The 9,553-nt window shown below is 36.6% G+C and overlaps 1 non-coding gene across 1 annotated transcript; it reads right to left on the reverse strand.

The window, feature by feature from the left end:
* Nucleotides 1-1,509: 1,509 nt before the first annotated feature.
* On the reverse strand, nt 1,510-1,581 carry TRNAE-UUC. Its single transcript has one exon. It is a non-coding gene; the product is annotated as a tRNA-Glu (tRNA).
* Between the last annotated feature and the right edge of the window lie 7,972 nt (nt 1,582-9,553).

Consider the following 9,553-nt stretch of genomic DNA (forward strand, 5'->3'; position numbering starts at 1 on the left):
TTTGAGCTTTGAACTGCAATGCTTGTGCTCACAGTGATGGACAGTGACCATGCAGTTATGTTATGAGTTTCATTATTGACCCCATATGGAAGCAAATGGTAGAGCTGTGTATTTGGTTGATTCCATTCTCCATTTTGGCATGAAAGGCTGTTGACAATTAGTGTTTTCTGTACTGCAAGAAGGGGATGATGTTAGGTTGATGATAATAACCTCTCCTTCCCAAATTATTTTCCTCAATTCCCTGTTATACATAACTGCCAGATTTATGGGCATGAACAAGCTCTATTAGTATAATGGAATTAGCAGGGAAATTTTCATTATAAAGAAAAATGTATGATACCCTCAACTTTATTTGCCTCTTTTTTGTTGTTGCAAGACATTGCAATACATGACTTGTATAGATTAGAAATTAACTGTAATGGGACAATCTTTAACATGTTTGCAATTTTTTTCATTTAGTTATTTTTATGTCTTTCTATTTTATATTTCATTAATATTTTCTAATTTACCAACATTTCTGAAGATCCAGTGTGGTTATTTTTGATGATAAGGTATATAGGGGTAGAGGAGAACTTTAGATCTGTCCTAAAAGAAAATTCTGATAAAGTTCATGATGAAGAAATTGAAGATTCCAATCACAAACTGTATAAGCCAGCTTATTGATGACAAGTCACATGATGTTGAAAAGATTTTGTGTAATCAACTAAAAACCAATGGCTTCTCCATATATGTTGAGTTGTCCACAGGTTTCATCAGTAAATGTCATATTTTAGCCTTTGCAAGATTTGAAAATTATTGTGAAATTCATAAATTTTTTTCTGTTGCAAAAAGCTGTCCCCCAAAAGAAAACATCAAATATTTTTCTATTAATTTTTGGAAACGTGTCTTGGAGAAACTGACTTGGTATCTGTACTGATGGTACTCTGTCAGAGATTTTTGTCTCTCTTAGGAAAAAAGAAAATACTGAATGTGATCATAACATACTATTTTTGTCACATCAGAAAGGTGCTAGTGTCAAATAGTCTTGGAGATGGAAGGATAGAAGTTCTGGATAATGGTCCAAAAAATGGTTAGTTTTAGTAAAAACAAAAAATATTTCACTTAAGAATATTCTTGGAAACTGTGTGAAGGCTTTTCAACAGGATGTCTTAACTGAAAGGATAACTGCAGAAGTGCTATCAAGAAATTTTGCTGAAATGCTTTGAAGATGAAGCATGGCTACACAACCCTGGTCTGCAGAACTTGGTGGGCACTTGGCATCACCAGTTGTACAGGAACCAGTTGTACATATCTCAGCAAGGTCCTGGAGAAAATGTTTTGACTTCAAGTGATGCAATTCTTGGATATCAAAGGAAATGGAATATTTGTAAAGATTATTTTGCAAAAAAAATCATAAAATGTTTCATTTGCTACTTGGGCCTGAGAGTAAGGAAAAAGATCAGCAAGTTTCAAATCCTATTGAAAACTCTTTTTCTTTTTGGCCACATCCCTTGGCTTGCGGGATCTTAGTTCCCCGACCAGGGATTGAACCTGGGCCACAACAGTGAAAGTGCCGAGTCCTAACCACTGGACCACCAGGGAACTCCCCAAGAACTCTTGAGAATACAGTAAACTCTACTGAACGGTCTTTATGTATGACTGTGTGAAGGAATCTATCTTTGAACAGTCTTCTCAGCCACAGAATGTGAATTTGAGAGACAAGGAAGAACTTAATGAGCTACATCTGATCATATACTGAAGAGAAATTGACTGATCTCTAGAAAAGTTCTGTATTTCTGAAAACAAAACAAAAGTATCCTGCCATTATAAGAAAGCAATGAACATTTTGCTGTACTTTTCAATTTCTTACATATGTGTGTAAGCTTTTTCTTGTTGATCTAACATCAAGAGCAAGGGTAGAAATTGTCTCATTTTGTTGAAAATGTTGTCTCTGGGTATTTATATAATTTTTAATCATAAAGTGAGAATTTTGGCAGCAAAACACAAAACAAAGCAAAAAAGAAAGCACATAAGTTTTAGATTAAAGAGGTGAAATTTTACTTTTTCACAGTTAGTTTCAAATATTATATTTATATCATATGTAGACGCATGAACAAGGTCAAATAATCAACTCATGTGTACGTTTTGATAATTCTAAGCCTGTATCTGAGTCTTATATCACTGATTAGAAAATGTACTTTTAAAATTTATATAAAATTTGTGTCATATGTTGTATTTTCACTCAGTGCTTTGGATTATGACTTTACAGTTTTATTATTCATATTGTTAACAGATTTTCATATTGCAAAGAGCCTTAATTCAATCAGTTTGCAGTTTGTATTTCAAATTGAAGTCTACCAAGCCTTCTTTTGGAAGAAATAAATATGATTTTATCTTGAGACAGTTGTTTAACAGAAATTTTTTATGTATACCTTATGTGTATGTAAAACTTACGAAATGGGAAGAAAAAAATTAACTTTATGAATAGTAAAATTAACCTATTATTTTTTCCAAAAAACTTGGCTAAAATATCCTCTCACTTTTAACAAAAAATACTATTCTTGCATCTACCATACACCCTATCTCATTAGGAAACCACATTGAAGGAACATGCAATGAGACTTTTAGGCTAATATGGATAAGGTTAAAAAAATTAAGTGGGACTTTTAAAAAAAAGAAAAATTGAAGTTTCTTTCACCTACAATATCCACTTGTTTTAGCAATTATAATCTTGGTGGAGGGGCAAACTGTACATAAAGAACAGGTTAATAAGTTAGCTATAATAAATAGAACCGTATTTGCAAATGCCACCTTGATTCAAAGGAACACTGGCATTTATTATTGGATTTTTATATCTATAATTGACTGATCAATCAAATATACTGTGAGATATAGATATCACAGTTTTGTGCAGGACTTCCCTGAGACCTGAACATCAGTTTGCATGTTCTTCCAGGTTAAAAAGATTAAGAGAGCCTGATTTACAGTGATGAGTTAAAAAAAATAGCATGATGGCAAAGCTTTATAATGAGAATTAAGGTCTAGTAGTGTGTTGTTCCCTGGTGCCAAACAAATTTAACACTGTAACTTGATGAACTCCTCTAAAATAGTTGCTCCTGCTGATTACTCAGCTAAACAAAAGTGAGAAATATGAGATGCTGTGGTGACTTTATGACAACAACAACAAAACCCTGAGCTGAACAGTCAGTTACTATGCCACAGTTTGTGTTTCATCAAAGGACATATACACATTCATACTTATATAGCCGTGAAATATTCCTAGAAAGATACTCAGTTCAGTGTTTACCTAAAGGGAGAGAGTCTGGCGGTTTGGGGTCCAAGAAAGATCTATTTTTCATTTCTATATCTCCACTGTTTGGAGTACTTTTCAGGAGTGTGTATTTTTCCCACAAAAATCTAGTTAATAATAGTAAGTACCCTTGAGTAATGGCTAAGCCTCTAAGCCCCTACTCCTAGGCTTAAGATGAAGAAAGACATCACTCCGAACAGTTGGGATCAGGGGCAAACAAGGAATCCATAGATGAAGGATTAAGGAGGAGAGAAATTGAGTGAGAAAGGGGTAAAAATTTAGGAGATGAAAGAATACTACAGATTGTACAGTATGACTCCTCACTCCCAATTCTCTCCAATCCTAAGGAAAGTTTATTTTGAACATGACTGAATTTCTTGTAAAACCTGAAAAAGATTTGACATGAGATCATGAGATGATGTTGGGAAGAAGTGGGAGAAACACAGCTGATGTCATGTTTGTCTGAATCAAATAGTCAAGACTATATTTCATACTTACAGAGAGACAAACATTGAAGGAAGGAAGGAAGGGTGGGGAGAGAGGGAAGGAAGGAAGGAAGGAAGGAAGGAAGGAAGGAAGGAAGGAAGGAAGGAAGGAAGGAAGGAAGGAAGGAAGGAAGGAAAAAAGGAGAAAAGAAGAAGAAAGGGGAGGGAGGAAAAGAGTGAGGGAGAGAGGGAGGGAGGTAAATAGAAATAAGAAGAGAAAAAGAAAATAAAAGAATGGAAGAAAATGCAAGAGAGAAAGAAAGAACGGAGAAAAGAAGGCAACAAGGAAGGAAAGCCAGAAGGAAAAAATTAAGTGATTTGAGAGAAATCCAGAGCCCCGTCAAAGCTAATCAAAATGCAAATATGCTCATGTTCTATAAAGAAAGGAACTGGAGGAACTAGAAATCAGGGAACTGGTAGTACTTGACATATTAGGAACTAAGGAAAAGAGGAGTGAGTCAGCCCAGAGATTAGAAGATCCAAATGGGAAGAAGGGAGGATGTAGAGAAATGTAGATGCCACTAACTACTCCTTCAGAAAAACAAGTTTGGAGAAAATGTGAGAAAGAAGGTGTTGGAGAGTGGGAGAGAAAGTGACATAGAATAAAGAAGCATGTAGAGATATTAGCTGAGGCTGAGGCTGAGGTGAGCCAGTTTTCATGGAATAAGCATGATGAATAACAGGAAGGGAGGAGACACAGAAACATGCTGGTAAAGCCGATAATCCACGAAATATGGCGTAGACTGGATGTAAAGGAGATTCCCCAGAGAGGAATAGTATGGAGTAACAGAGATCCTCTTACATTATCTGAAATATATTCTTATTTGAATGAAACAGTGCAGACATTTTAGCACTTCCACCTTCAAAGAGCTGAGAAGCCCTTATTTAGGCCAGGGACAGGCAGAAGAATAAAGTGGTAAACAAGGAAGTGAAACCAGAGACTACTATTCAAATCCAAATTCGTGCACAAAGCAGAAAGCTTAAATGAAGTGCCAGGGTACATGTAATGAGTAGGAGTCTTTTTAGCACTGTTGCTCAACTCTAACTGAATGACTGAGCATGTGCAGGGCTAAAGAAAGCTTGTAGGTGAAGGGAACAAGAGGAAGGTGAAAATGAACCTCCAAAGTCCCAAGACCAGTGACTTGGGAGAATAAGCTTATTGGTACTTCATTTTGTGGTGGCGTTAAGAGTTACCCAATCATGGAATGGGAGGACACTCTGCTTGGCCCCATCTCACCACACCTTTACTACCTATAAGTATAGAGCCAACTTTGCCCTTTTTCTTTCTCTAAGGACACAGATTCCTGATAAATATTGAAATGAATGGATAGGAGAAAAACCCTACCCAACTGGTTCTTGTTTCTGCGCCTTAGCAAAAAATATTATAATCTAAAGTTTGTTTTAAGATGAATTTAACATTATATTTCAACTGGTCATATGTACTCTATTCCTATATTTGAGGTAGTAATCACATACTCATAAGGTAAAAGTCTAAAGCCTGAAACCCATTAATTTCCATGTGAAAAGTCTTGAAAGTAAAATGCCCAACAATAATATATTAAATTGAAAATGCCCTAATGGTAGAAATTGGCTTTAATTGGCTGTTTCTTTTTCCATATGTACTTCCATTTCTCTACTACAGCATGGCCACATGAGTTTCTGGCATTAACAGCTTTCCAAAATAGCAAAATATCTTATTGATATTTTATAAATGCTCTTACTAAGTTATATTTTCTTAATTACTTTTAGGTTTGTAATTTTAGAACTCTGGTAGTTCCTATATTAACTTATATCTGATGGCAAAATGCTAGTGTTTTGTACATCTTAGAAACATTTCTAATCCTGAATATATCAGCCACAGTGGACTAGAGAGTATCTTCTTTAATTTTGTGTTGTCACTTCATTCTGTGTCACTCAGTTTCTACATCTGTCATCACTCAAGTTTGCCTAACTTATATTTGCTAAGTTTCCTTGGCAATTACCCTCTCTGAAGGGCCATGCCAGATCCTTTAATTTTTCCAAAAGATTGCCTTTCCTAAATCATAATTAAATGATAATTTCAAACCCCTCCATGATCCTAACTAAGAAGGTATGGGTAATAAAATGAATGTTTTTTGCTTCTGATATCTGAACTTCATGCTGGACTGCTTATAAATTAAGAAGAATAAAAGTATCTTTTTGCTGATAAATTTATAAAATATAGTAATCTAGAACAAAATAATTTTTTGAAGATAATCACAGCTTTCCTACTTGTTTCTGAAGTTAAAATTTCATGGAGAAAATTTTGTTTTTTCAATAGGAGACATATAATCTCTACGTATATGGGTGACCTGGATCTCCCTTCCTGTAGTTTTGACCCAGGCATTTTGGGTTTTTCTGAAAAATATTGGAGCAAGGCTTACTGTCAATAGGGACCCAACACATTCAAATTGTTTAAATCTTCATTGTTTAGTTGAGCACTATATGACCAGAAGTCACATCACACAATACTCTAAAGACATGTTATTGCCCTTTGACGATGATGTAAATTTAGTAAATATTGGTGAGACCTTTGGGTTCAGCATGAACTAAAAAGAAGGTTATGGACTTAAATAGAATCTGGTTTGTTTGGATTTTTACCAGACTGTAGACTGTGGCACAGGGCTGAGACTTCCAACACACTCCAGGCAGTCCTTGAGGGTGACTCATCTAGTTTTAAGTATCACTGACTATACGCCTCACTGCTTCTTTTCACTTCTATATAGAAAGCCTATGGATCTTTGGGCAAAAGTGAAAAATGAATTTCAAAGGAAGCTTTAACAAATGAATGGCATAGAGTTTGCACCGTGGAGGAAGAAATGAATGGCACAGAGTTGCAGTGGGGGAAGTAATTAAAGTATTTAGAGATTCATTGAATTTAGCAAGCTAAATAAAGGAGCTATGGGTTGGGCTGCATCACAGTTAACATTATGCAGAAATACCACTATTTCCTTTCATTCTTCTCTGGAAATGAATTTAAATCATATTCTTCCAGTTGCTTTACAGAAGGTGGTGCTTGTGAGAAATTACATGTCATTGAGATCTGGTGCATTGTCATTGAGATGTGTGATTTGATCTGAAGTAAAGGAACTCACAAAGCGCTTTCCACCTGGTTATGACTTAATCATTCTGACAGGGGAGTTTGTGTAACTGGAGATGAGACCTATCCCTCTCCTTGTTGGCCTGTTGATTGGCAAGGCGGTTCACATGGAGCTTGGGTCAGGCTGTTCTTTACACTGTGCATTATCTGGTCATATCCTTCAATGTTTCCATTCCACTTACTGGATAGAGTCCAAAGTTCTTAGTATGACCTAAAAAGCCCTTCACAGTATGGCTTCTGGCTCCTTCATCCAGCCTTATGGCTCGCCACTCCCCACAATGCAGACCCCAGCCTTTGTCATTCAGGATGCCTGCAGCTCCTGCAAGGCTCTCAGGCACACGCTGGAAGGTGCTTTCTCTCTGGTCTATAAGGCTGGTCCCTTCTCTTCAACACACAGCCCAGGCTTTACCTCCTTTGTGAAGGCAAGATTTTTTACATCTTATAAAGTTCTCCTTGTTCCCACAATTCCCACCGCTTTTACAGCACTGATCACATTTATCCAGTTCTACCTCTTGAACCGACCACCAGCTCCAGGAAGACAGGAATTGTGTTATATGTATCTTTCTGAAATAAGATGAGGTCCATTTTTTTATATTTAAATTTTTGATGATTCTCATTTTGCCTGTAAGGAAAATGTTGCAGACAGCTTCTAAGATGACTTCTAATAAACTTTACCTCCAATATTTTTACTCCTGTTTAATCCTCTCCACTTGGACTGAATTCACTGACTCGCTTCTAATGAAGATAATGCAGCAGACGTGATGGGATGGCTCGAAGGTTAGGTTACAAAAAGACTGTGACTCCCACCCTGGTGGCTCTCTTGCTCTCTCCATTCACCCTCTCTGAGGACAGTCAGATACAGAGAGACCCACATGGTAAGGAACTGAAAAAGGATCTGGTCAACAGAGAGAGAGAAAATGAGGCCCTCTGTCCAGCATGCTGTGAGGAACTGAAATTCAACCAATAATCATGATGTAACTAAACTTGAAAGCAGATTCTCCACTACAGTCCCAGCTGACATACTGACTGCTACTTCATGAGAGACCTTGACCCAGAGGCACTCAGCTAAGCTGTGCCTGCATTCCTGACCCATAGAAATTGTGAGAAAAGAAATATTTGTTGTTTTAAACTTCTAAGTTATGGAGTAGTCTGTTACATAGCAAAATATAACTAATACAGGGAGTAAAGAATTACACTAAATTATAAACTCTAAATTACGTGGTAGGTAGTATGCTGTGAGTTGGTTTGGTCTTATAACAAAATAGTTTAAAATATAGGCTTTACTCTGTCTGTGTACTTGATGAAAAAAAAAAAAATTCTTCTCAGGCTCCCATAACAAAATACCACTAACTGAAAAGCTTAAAGAACCAATATTTATTTCTCACAGTTTTGGAGGCTGAGTAGGCCAAGACTAAGGCGTTGGCTGACTCAGTTCCTGGTGAGAGCGCTCTTCCTGACTTGCAGATGCCCAATTTCTTACTGTGTCCTCTCATGACAAGGAAAGAGACAACGCTCGCTAATGTCTCTTCTTATAAGGACACTAATCCTACTGAATCAGGGCACCACCTTTCTACCCTCATTTAACCTTAATAACCTCCTTATAGGTCCTGTCTTCAAATATAGTCACATTGGGAGTTAAGGCTTCAACATATGAAATTTGACGGGACACAATTCAGACCATAAGACTCAGCTTTTTCAAAGCATTGTACTTTTTTTTCATTATTGTTAATTTAATTCCAAAAATATAAAAAGAACTGTTAAAGTATCTGGGAATAAAACAGTGAAAAAAGCAGGAATCTATTCCTGTTCCAGTTAACAGTGAATTAGTATGTATTGACTAATCTTTCTACAGATAACAATGATAAAGTCTGAAGAAAAAGAAATGTTTGAAGTTATTTAAAAGCATAGAGGAGTAACTGAAAATGGGCAGAAACTGGAAAAGATTTGAGCCTTGAAAGAAAGAGATCCATGTTTATATGCTCTTTACCCCAAGGAAATTTCTTAGTCAGCTGTGAACACAGGGCTTCTAGAATTTAAAGAGAGAGCAGAATTCTCACTGCTCTAATGTTGAAGGATAGAGTTCAGGCTGCCAACTTGTGGGAAGAGGAGTGAACCTGGAAGAGGGGTGGTCACAAAATATATGTATCCAGAATAATTCCTCAAGTCTGTTGTCGAAAAGACAAATCACCCAATAAAAAGCAATGGGAAAAAGATTTGAGAGACGCTCAAACATCACACTATACATAAAAGACCTGTGTGTTCCACTGTATGTAATTTTTACAAAATTTTAAAAAAGAGAAAAGGAAAGCTTGCACTTTTCCTATTCACAGGAAGCTTACACTTTAATGTGATTTTATTTCTAACTGGCTAAATCAGTTTAGGAGGGAAATTTGAGTATGAGAATGGACAGGATCTAGAAGGGTAGGTGTAGAATAGAAGAGGGTGGGTACTTAACAGGGAGGTTGCCACTATGAGATAGTGCCTGGCTCTAGGGAGTGAGATGATTTACCAGACTCTGATTACAGTCGTCCAGATTCATGTAGATTTTATTCCATGATTTGGGTCTAGTCTTGCAGACAGGGAAGCAGATGACAGTTTTCCTCCACCGCCTGAAAGCAGAGTATTCCTACTAAGAAACCTTTCTTAAGCCAAAATGGCATA

This window comes from Monodon monoceros, unplaced genomic scaffold, assembly GCF_005190385.1.
Source record: "Monodon monoceros isolate NGI ecotype Baffin Bay Population unplaced genomic scaffold, NGI_Narwhal_1 Super_Scaffold_11, whole genome shotgun sequence".
NCBI lineage: Eukaryota > Metazoa > Chordata > Mammalia > Artiodactyla > Monodontidae > Monodon > Monodon monoceros.